A 10,352-nucleotide genomic window follows, 5' to 3' on the forward strand; every position below is an offset into this window, starting at 1 on the left:
AATCCAAACAGAAATGAAAGACTTAGCACAGACATAGAAAACGAACTTATGGGAGATTTTGAAGATGGTGGAGTAGAAGGACGTGGGCTCACTCCCACTTGTGAGAGCACCAGAATCACAACTAACTGCTGAACAATCATCGACAGGAACACACTACACTGGAACTCACCAAAAAAGACACCCCACATCCAAAGACAATGGAGAAGCTGCAATGAGACGGTAGGAGGGGTGCAATCACAATAAAATCAAATCCCATAACTGCTGGGTGGGTGACTCACAAACTGGAGAATACTCATACCACAGAAGTCCACCCACTGGAGTGAAGGTTCAGGCTTCCCAACCTGGGGGTCTGGCAATGGAGGAGGAATTCCTAGAGAACCAGACTTTGAAGGCTAGTAGGATTTGATTGCAGGACTGCGACAGGATTGGAGGAAACAGAGACTCCACTCTTGGAGGGCACACACAAAGTAGTGTGCACATCGGGACTCAGAGGAAGGAGCAGTGACCCCATAGGATCTGAACCAGACCTACCTGCTATTGTAGGAGGGTCTCCTGAGGAGGTGGGGGTGGCTGTGGCTCTCCATGGGGATGAAGTCATGAGCAGCAGAAGCTCTGGGAAGTACTCCTTGGCGTGAGCCCTCCCAGAGTCCACCATTAGCCCCACCAAAGGGCCTGTAGGTTCCAGTGCTGGATCACCTCAGGCCAAACAACCAACAAGGAGGGAACCCAGCCCCACCCATCAGCAGACAAGAAGATTAAAGTTTTACTGAGCTCTGCCCACCAGAGCAACACCCAGCTTTATCCACCACCAGTCCCTCCCATCAGGAAACTTGCATAAGCCTCTTAGATAGCCTCATCCACCAGAGGGAAGAAGGCAGAAGCAAAAAGAACTACAATCCTGCAGCCTATGGAACAAAAATCACATTCACAGAAAGATAGGTAAAAAGAAAAGGCAGAGGACTTTTTACCAGATGAAGGAACAAGGTAAAACCCCAGAAAAACAATTAAATGAAGTGGATATAGGCAAACTTCCAGAAAAAGAATTCAGAATAATGATAGTGAAGATGATCCAGGACCTCGGAAAAAGAATGGATGCAAAGATCGAGAAGATACAAGAAATGTTTAACAAAGACCTAGAAGAATTTAAAGAGCAAAAACCTAGAAGAATTAAAGAACAAACAAACAGAGATGAACAATACAATAGCTGAAATGAAAAATACACTAGAAGGAATCAATAGAAGAATAACTGAGGCAAAAGAACAGATAAGCGACACATGGAGGCTAAATAATATGTGTCTAAATAACCAAGAGATCACTGAAGAAATCAAAGAGGAAATCAAAAAATACCTAGAGACAAATTACACCAAAAACATGATGATCCAAAACCTATGGGATACTGCAAAAGCAGTTTTACGAGGGAAGTTTATAGCAATACAAGCCTACCTCAAGAAACAAGAAAAATCTCAAATAAACAATCTAACCTTACACCTAAAGTAACTAGAGAAAGAAGAACAAACAAAACCCAAAGTTAGTAGAAGGAAAGAAATCATAAAGATCAGAGCAGAAATAAATGAAACAGAAACAAAGAAAACAATAGCAAAGATCAATAAAACTAAAAGCTGGTTCTTTGAGAAGATAAACAAAATTGATAAACCTTTAGCCAGATTCATCAAGAAAAAGAGGGAGAGGACTCAAATCAATAAAATTAGAAATGAAAAAGGAGAAATTACAATGAAGAACGCAGAAATGCAGAGCATCCTAAGAGACTACTACAAGCAACTCTATGCCAATAAAATGGACAACCTGGAAGAAATGGACAAATTCTTAGAAAGGTATAACCTTCCAAGACTGAACCAGGAAGAAATGGAAAATATGAACACAACCAATCACAAGTAATGAAATTGAAACTGTGATTAAAAATCTTCCAACAAACAAAGTCCAGGACCAGATGGCATCACAGGTGAATTCTAGCAAACATTTAGAGAAGAACTAACACGCATCCTTCTCAGACTCTTCCAAAAAATTGCAGAGGAAGGAACACTCCCAAAATCATTCTACAAGGCGACCATCACCCTGACACCAAAACCAGACAAAGATACTACAAAAAAAGAAAATTACAGACCAATATCACTGATGAATATAGATGTAAAAATCCTCAACAAAATACTAGCAAACAGAATCCAACAACACATTAAAAGGATCATACACCATGATCAAGTGGGATTTATCCCAGGGATGCAAGGATTCTTCAATATATGCAAATCAATCAATTTGATACACCATATTAACAAATTGAAGAATAAAAACTATATGATCATCTCAATAGATGCAGAAAAAGGTTTAGACAAAATTCAACACCCATTTATGACAAAAACTCTCCAGAAAGTGGGCATAGAGTGATGCTACCTCAACGTAATAAAGGTCATATAGAGCAAACCCACAGCAAACATCCTTCTCAATGGTGAAAAACTGAAAGCATTTCCTCTAAGATCAGGAACAAGACAAGGACGTCCACTCTCGCCACCATTATTCAATGTAGGTTTGGAAGTCCTAGGCATGGCAATCAGAGAAGAAAAAAATAAATAAAAGGAATACAAATTGGAAAAGAAGAGGTAAAACTGTCACTGTTTGCAGATGACATGATACTATACATAGAAAATCCTAAAGATGTCACCAGAAAACTACTAGAGCTAAATCAATCTGGTAAAGTTGCAGGATACAGAATTAATGCACAGAAATCTCTTGCATTCCTATACACTAACAATGAAAAATCAGAAAGGGAAATTAAGAAAACAATCCCATTCGCCATTGCAACTAAAAGAATAAAATACCTAGGAATAAACCTACCTAAGGAGGTAAAAGACCTGTACTCAGAAAACTATAAGACACTGATGAAAGAAATCAAAGATGACACAAACAGATGGAGAGATATACCATGTTCTTGGATTGGAAGAATCAATATTGTGAAAATGACTACACTACCCAAAGAAATCTACAGATTCAATGCAATCCCCATCAAATTACCAGTGGCATTTTATACAGAACTAAAACAAAAAATATTAAAATTTGTATGGAGACACAGAAGATATCAAATAGCCAAAGCAGTCTTGAGGGAAAAAAATGGAGCTGGAGGAATCAGACTCCCTGACTTCAGGCTATACTACAAAGTTACAGTAATCAAGACAATATGGTACTGGCACAAAAGCAGAAATATAGATTAATGGAATAGGATAGAATGCTCAGAGATAAACCCACTCGCCTATGGTCAACTAATCTATGACAAAGGAGGCAAGGATATACAATGGAGAAAAGACAGTCTCTTCAATAAGTGGTGCTGGGAAAACTGGACAGCTGCACATAAAAGAATGAAATTAGCACACTCCCTAACACCATACACAAAAATAAACTCAAAATGCATTACAGCCCTAAATGTAAGACCAGACACTATAAAACTCTTAGAGGGAAACATAGGAAGAACACACTTTGACGTAAATCACAGCAAGATCTTTTCTGATCCACCTCCTAGAGTAATGGAAATAAAAACAAAAATAAACAAATGGTACCTAATGAAACTTAAAAGCTTTGGCAAAGCAAAGGAAACTATTATCAAGATGAAAAGACAACCTTCAGAATGGGAGAAAATATTTGCAAGTGAATCAATGGACAAAGGATTAATCTCCAAAATATATAAACAGCTCATGCAGGTCAATATTAAAAAAAAAACAACACAATCAAAAAATGGGCAGAAGGACTTCCCTGGGGGCGCAGTGGTTAAGAATCCGCCTGCCAATGCAGGAGACATGGGTTCGAGCCCTGGTCCAGGAAGATCCCATATGCCGCGGAGCAACTAAGCCTGTGTGCCACAACTACTGAGGCTGCGTGCTGCAACTACTGAACCCCGTGTGCCTAGATCCCGTGCTCCGCAACAAGAGAAGCCACTGCAATGAGAAGATCACACACTGCAACAAAGAGTAGCCTCCACTCGCCGCAACTAGAGAAAGCCCGTGCACAGCAATGAAGACCCAACACAGCCAAAAAATTAATTAATTAATTAATAATAAATTTATTTTAAAAAATGGGCAGAAGACCTAAATAGACATTTCTCCAAAGAAGACATACAGATGACCAAGAAGCACATGAAAAGCTGCTCAATACCACTAATTATTAGAGAAATGCAAATCAAAACTACAGTGAGGTACGACCTCACACTGATTAGAATGGGCATCATCAGAAAATCTACAAACAATAAATGCTGGAGAGGGTGTGGAGAAAAGGGAACACTCTTGCACTGTTGGTGGGAATGTAAATTGATACAGCCACTATGGAGAACAGTATGGAGGTTCCTTCAAAAACTAAAAATAGAATTACCATATGATCCAGCAATCCCACTACTGGGCATATACCCAGAGAAAACCATAATTCAAAAAGACACATGCACCCCAATGTTCATTGCAACACTATTTACAATAGCCAGGTCATGGAAGCAACCTAGGTACCCATCGACAGACGAATGGATAAAGAAGATGTGGTACATATATACAATGGAATATTACTCAGCCATAAAAAGGAATGAAATTGGGTCATTTGTAGAGACGTGGATGGATCTAGAGACTGTCATACACAGTGAAGTAAGTCAGAACGAGGAAAACAAATATCGTATATTAATGCGTATATGTGGAACCTAGAAAAATGGTACAGATGAACTGGTTTGCAGGGCAGAAATAGAGACACAGACGTAGAAAACAAACGTATGGACACCAAGGGGGGAAAGTGGCAGGGGAGTGGTGGTGGTGGGATGAATTGGGAGATTGGGATTGACGTGTAGACACTAATATGTATAAAATAGATCACTAACAAGAACGTGCTGTATGAAAAATAAATAAAATAATATTAAAAAATTTAAAAAAAAAGAAAGTGAAAACAAACTTATGGTTACCAAAGGGGAAGCAGGGGAAGGGATAAATTAGGAGTTTGGGATTAACATATACACACTATTGTATATAAGATAAACAACAAGGACCTACTGTATAACACAGGGAGCTGTACTCAGTATTTTTTAATAACCTATAAGGGAAAAGAATCTGAAAAAGAATATATATATATATATATATATATATATATATATATATATATATATATATGACTGAATCACTGTGCTGTACACCTGAAACTAACACAACACTGTAGATCAACTATACTTCAAAAAAAATAGAAAATATATAAATAAATAAAAACAGAGTAAGCTGGAGTGGGGAATGTAGACACTTTAAGATGACTGTACATCCTGGAGTCGAGGCCATTGAATGAAGAAACAAATGATTATTTTTGACCAAAGAGAGTAGCTTTCATTTGGGGTTTTGTAGGAGTGAATTCTCCCACTCCCAAGCACGAGTCATTTCTTCGTGCAAAACGGCCTGGGAGTTGCCATCTGAGCTCTCCGTGGGAATGTATTCCAGGGCAGAAGAAATGGACCTTCCCAAGCTCTTTGAAGCAGAAAGGAGTGTGCTTTATGACCAGGGGAAAGAGGGAGGGAGGGAGGAGTAGGGAGGAAGGATAGGTAGAAGAACATGAGGAGGGAGAGCAGGTTTCAGTGATGCTTTTTGTCATTTAGTGATGCTTTTGCGTCACAGTACCAACTTCGCTCAGATCGCAATACCCGTTTTTTTTTAAGCCATTTTAAAAAATTGAAATATAGTTAATTTACAATGTTGTGTTAGCTTCAGGTGTACAGTAAAGTGACTCAGTTATACGTGTATATGTATATAAATACATATATAGAAGTATATATTCTTTTTCAGATTCTTTTCTATTATAGGTTATTACAAGACACTGAATATAGTTCCCTGTGTTACACAGTAGGTCCTTGTTTTTTATCTCTTTTACACATAGTATTGTGTATCTGTTAATCCCAAACTCCTAACTTATCTTCCCCAACCTCCCCACCACCCTAGCTGCCACTATCTCCTCTGGTAGCCATAAGTTTGTCTTCTATGTCTATGAATCTATTTCTGTTTTGTAAATAAGTTTATTTATATCATGTTTTTAGATTCCACATATAAGTGATGTCATATGATTTGTCTTTCTCTTTCTGACTTAGTTCACTTAATATGATAATCTCTAGGTCCATTTATGTTGCTGCAAATGGCATTATTTCATTCTTTTTAATATTACTTTTTAAGTAATATTCCATGGTATATATACACCACATCTTCTTTATCCATTCATCTGTCGATGGACATTTAGATTGCTTCCATGTCTTGGCTATTGTAAATAGTGCTGCAATACACACACACACACACACATGTTCTTATTATACAATCTTTCATGGATTTCAAAGAATAAGCTAAAAGGCTATCATCTCTGAAAAAAAGCAAGCAGAGCCAAAGAATGGTGTGCAGGGGTAGAGAATAGGAAATGAAGAGAAAAACATCAAACTTCTAATCAGCAGTCCACACAGCAGATCTAAGGAAGTCACTGAAATGAATGACACTTCCTTCTTTTATTTATCTCTTCATAATTCAGTTATCCATTCACTCACTTTAATAAACATTTATCTATTATCTATTCTATGCCAAGGGATCTGACAATTTCCAGTAAGACGAGGAAGGTTGAAATCCTTCTGGTAGGGGAGAAATACACACAAATAAATAACTATAATGTAATATGGTAAATATAACAGGAGAAGGAACAAAATGTTTTGAAAGCAGAAGACAGAATTAATCGTTTCATCTGTAGACTGGATGAAAGCTTTCCAGAGGTGATGCCAGAGGGCATAGAAGGGTAATTAGGAGTTTTCCAGCCCTAGAAAAGGGGATAGTATAGGGTTAAAAGTGTCCACGCGCCAGATAGCCAGGGTTGGAAACTAAGCCCTGCTTCTTACTAGTACTGTGACCTTGTGGAATCTACTTAATTTTTCTGTCTCTGAATTTCCATTTGTGAGAAAAGGAGATAATTCTAGTAGGTACTCCAGAGGATTATTGTCTAAATTAAGAAAGACAGTAAGTCAAGGACTGGGCATAGTGTTTGATGAACAACATACAATAATATCATTAAAAAGGAACTCCAGGTACAGAGCTTGGCTCGCTCAAAAGCGAGTGCATGGAAGGTCATGATGTATTTGAGAGACCCTGGAACTTAAGTGCATGGGGTGCTTAGGCAGAAGCAGGGGCTGGAGCTCTCTAATTCCCCCACCTGACCCCTACCCGCCCCTCCCCTCAGATGAGATATTCTGAGTCTTAGCTTTCCCCTGGGTCACAGTGTGTATTTACATCTAGATGTGCTGCTGTCAGATGCTTGGAGCAATGATGATCTGGTCCAGCGCAGCCCTCAGCATCCTAAGGATCCTGGGTGAGGAGGTGGGTGAGGCAGAGGAAGCAGAGTTCTTGCACAAGTACAAGTTAGAGATGTGAGGAAAGAGCCACAGGTGAGGTTTCCTGGCAGTCAAGATGGGCCAAGCAGAGCTTCGTTGTATGAATAAATGTCATTCATCTTGCTTTTATAAGACCCAGCTTGAAACTACAAACTTTGCATCTCTTGATTACTACTTGGGATGAGAAAAAAGTAAGAGATTATTCACTTTTCTAGAAAGGCTATGCTTCAGATGCCAGTAGTCAAATCTCAACTCCTCCTTCTAACAGTGGGCTACCTTGTTACTTAATTTTAGGGCCTGAGTTTCCTCTTGAGTGAGATCAGAGTGACAAGAGCCATCCCACAGGATTGAGTGTTAAAGGAGGTCATTGGTGAGAACTAACACAGAGCCCAGAACACAGTCAGCACAGAGCACACATGTGTTTCCTTCCTTCCACGTTTCTCCATGACCTCTAACTACCTTTGACATAATACAGAATCTAAAGTTTACATCAATCTCCCACCTCGGTCTGAAGTACTCACTGACTCTAAAACATACGGTAAAGGCCATAGCATTGATGATTTGCAAGATCCCATCTGTGACACTGGGAGATGTATTAGGGAGGTCAGGGCAGAATTCAGGTCTCCTGAGGACTCTGGCGTCCCTATGACCAGATGTCCCCATGATATGGAGCTTCCAGGATGTGCTGATATCTTGGTTTGTGTAGTCATTCGTTGACTAGGGATCTTCAGATGTTTAAAACTCTCTTATTCTTATATTTGAGTTATAAAATATTAACAATACTGTGAGAACTACCAGTAAATGAGTATTTAATATGTTCTACATGTTACACTAAGCTCCTTACTCAAGTCATATTGCTTAGTCTTTGCAAAAAATTCACGAGATTAGTAATACCATCCACCATCCACATTTACACAGGGGAAAGCTCGGATTTTGAGAGAGTGTCAAGTCACTATTTCAAGGTCACACAGCTAAAAGGTGGCAGGAGAAAGAAGGAAGACCAGGCTGTCTGACTCCCAGACGGGGGCTCTTGTCTCTCCCTGTCTGCCTGTCCTAACACAAGATTCGGGAAGCATTCAGGGCTCTGAGAAACCTGCGTGGATAAAACTAGATCCCTCATTTATTCCCATAATTTGGTTCCAGTGGCCTCATTCATGGGTGAGCATGATTCGTCTATTACATAGTGGAGGCCATGCCAGCGAGTTTCTCTGGCTTTTCATTTCCAAGTTGCTGCCGTTGATTTGCTGTTATGAGAGAGCTCCTTAATTTTCTAGGATGTTGTTTTTCCTATTTTCTCTAGCTTACGATAATCGGGGAAAGGACACTTATAGTCTCCCAAATTAGATTTGATATCTATCTACTCCGCAGAGTTTATGTGAAGCTTAAATGAGCTTATGCGCGTAAGGTACCGTTTCAATGTTAAGACATCACACAAATGGAAAAATAATATGATGTTGATTACAGAGAGTACATCATATGTCAGCACTTCTTATGTTCCCCAAAGTAAATCAATAAGATAGTAATAATGATAGCTAACAGTTGTTGAGAGCTAACAAGGTACGCTATGGATTAGGCTAAGTGCTTGACATGGATTATTTCTAATATTTTCCAAACAGCCGTGCGAGATGAGTAGGATAAAAATCTCCATGTCACAGATGGAGAAACTGGGCTCTGAGTGCTGAGAAAATTGACGTGATCAGCTGGATGGGAACACTGGAGGTCTGATACAGGATGGCTTTTTAGCCTCTATCCATCTATTCGTTCTACACCTGGTTTGTTAGGTGGTTTGTTTCGCTTAATAAACAGAAACCGAACTTTGCAAATCAGATTTTTAGGATTGCATTTTCTAATGTGATATTCCATGTTTCCAGCTTCATCTAGGAGGATAAGTTTTTTAAATTAGTTCACATACAGATTTGTGCTAAGCCCTGGTGGATTTCTCTTCCTTTCTTCTTGTGAGCAGACATCCCTCAACCCAGCCCAGTGTGTTAGAGGCACAAACGTATGATTGGCAATAGTTACTAACATCTCATGACAGACTGAGAGCTCTCAGACAGGTACTGTCCTGGAATGGAATGTATGTCTGAAATATATCACTCTGAATGAGAAAGAAAGGTAACTGTTTGCTGAAATCTAGCTGCTATCAACTCAGATCTGGACAGATTAAATGCAATTAATACCATGTTCTTTGGACAACCATAGTCTTTGCATCAGAAATCTGCAGGAATATGATCCAGTGACTACTCTTTTGTGGCAGATTTTGGTGGGCAAAGTCATATTTTATATGTAAATGTATACTCTGTTTTTGATATTTAATGATAATATAATGATTTCTTCATGTTTTAAACAGTCATCTTACAGCATGTTTAAAAACTACAAAATAATATACATTTAAAAAATCTCTAGTGTCAGAAGGTGCGTTTCTGACCCATTCAAAGCTTTATAGCTAAGATTTGGGGACTTATGTCTAGAGATACAATGAAAGCCAATTGTTGCATCCCAAGCTTCTGAAGCAGATGTTCTCTGGGCAAACTCATCAGAAGAGTACAGCTCCTGTGTCTTCTAGGCTTAAAATCCTTTGTAAATGCACTGTTAGCTACAAACCATCAGGGATATTTTTCCCTGAAGGCAAAAGCCTGGTCCTTCACTTTACCAGTGAGGAAGAAAACGCATTGTCTCCATATGTACAATTTTTTTTTTTTTTTAATTTTATTTATTTATTTATTTATTTATTTTTGGCTGTGCTGGGTCTTCGGTTCGTGCGAGGGCTTTCTCTAGTTGCGGCAAGCGGGGGCCACTCTTCATCGCGGTGCGGGGACCGCTCTTCATCGCGGTGCGCGGGCCTTTCACTATCGCGGCCCCTCCCGTTGCGGGGCACAGGCTCCAGACGCGCAGGCTCAGCAGCTGTGGCTCACGGGCCCAGCCGCTCCGCGGCATGTGGGATCCTCCCAGACCAGGGCTCGAACCCGTGTCTCCTGCATTA

This window comes from Balaenoptera acutorostrata, chromosome 18 (assembly GCF_949987535.1).
Source record: "Balaenoptera acutorostrata chromosome 18, mBalAcu1.1, whole genome shotgun sequence".
In the NCBI taxonomy this organism is placed as follows: Eukaryota; Metazoa; Chordata; class Mammalia; order Artiodactyla; family Balaenopteridae; genus Balaenoptera; species Balaenoptera acutorostrata.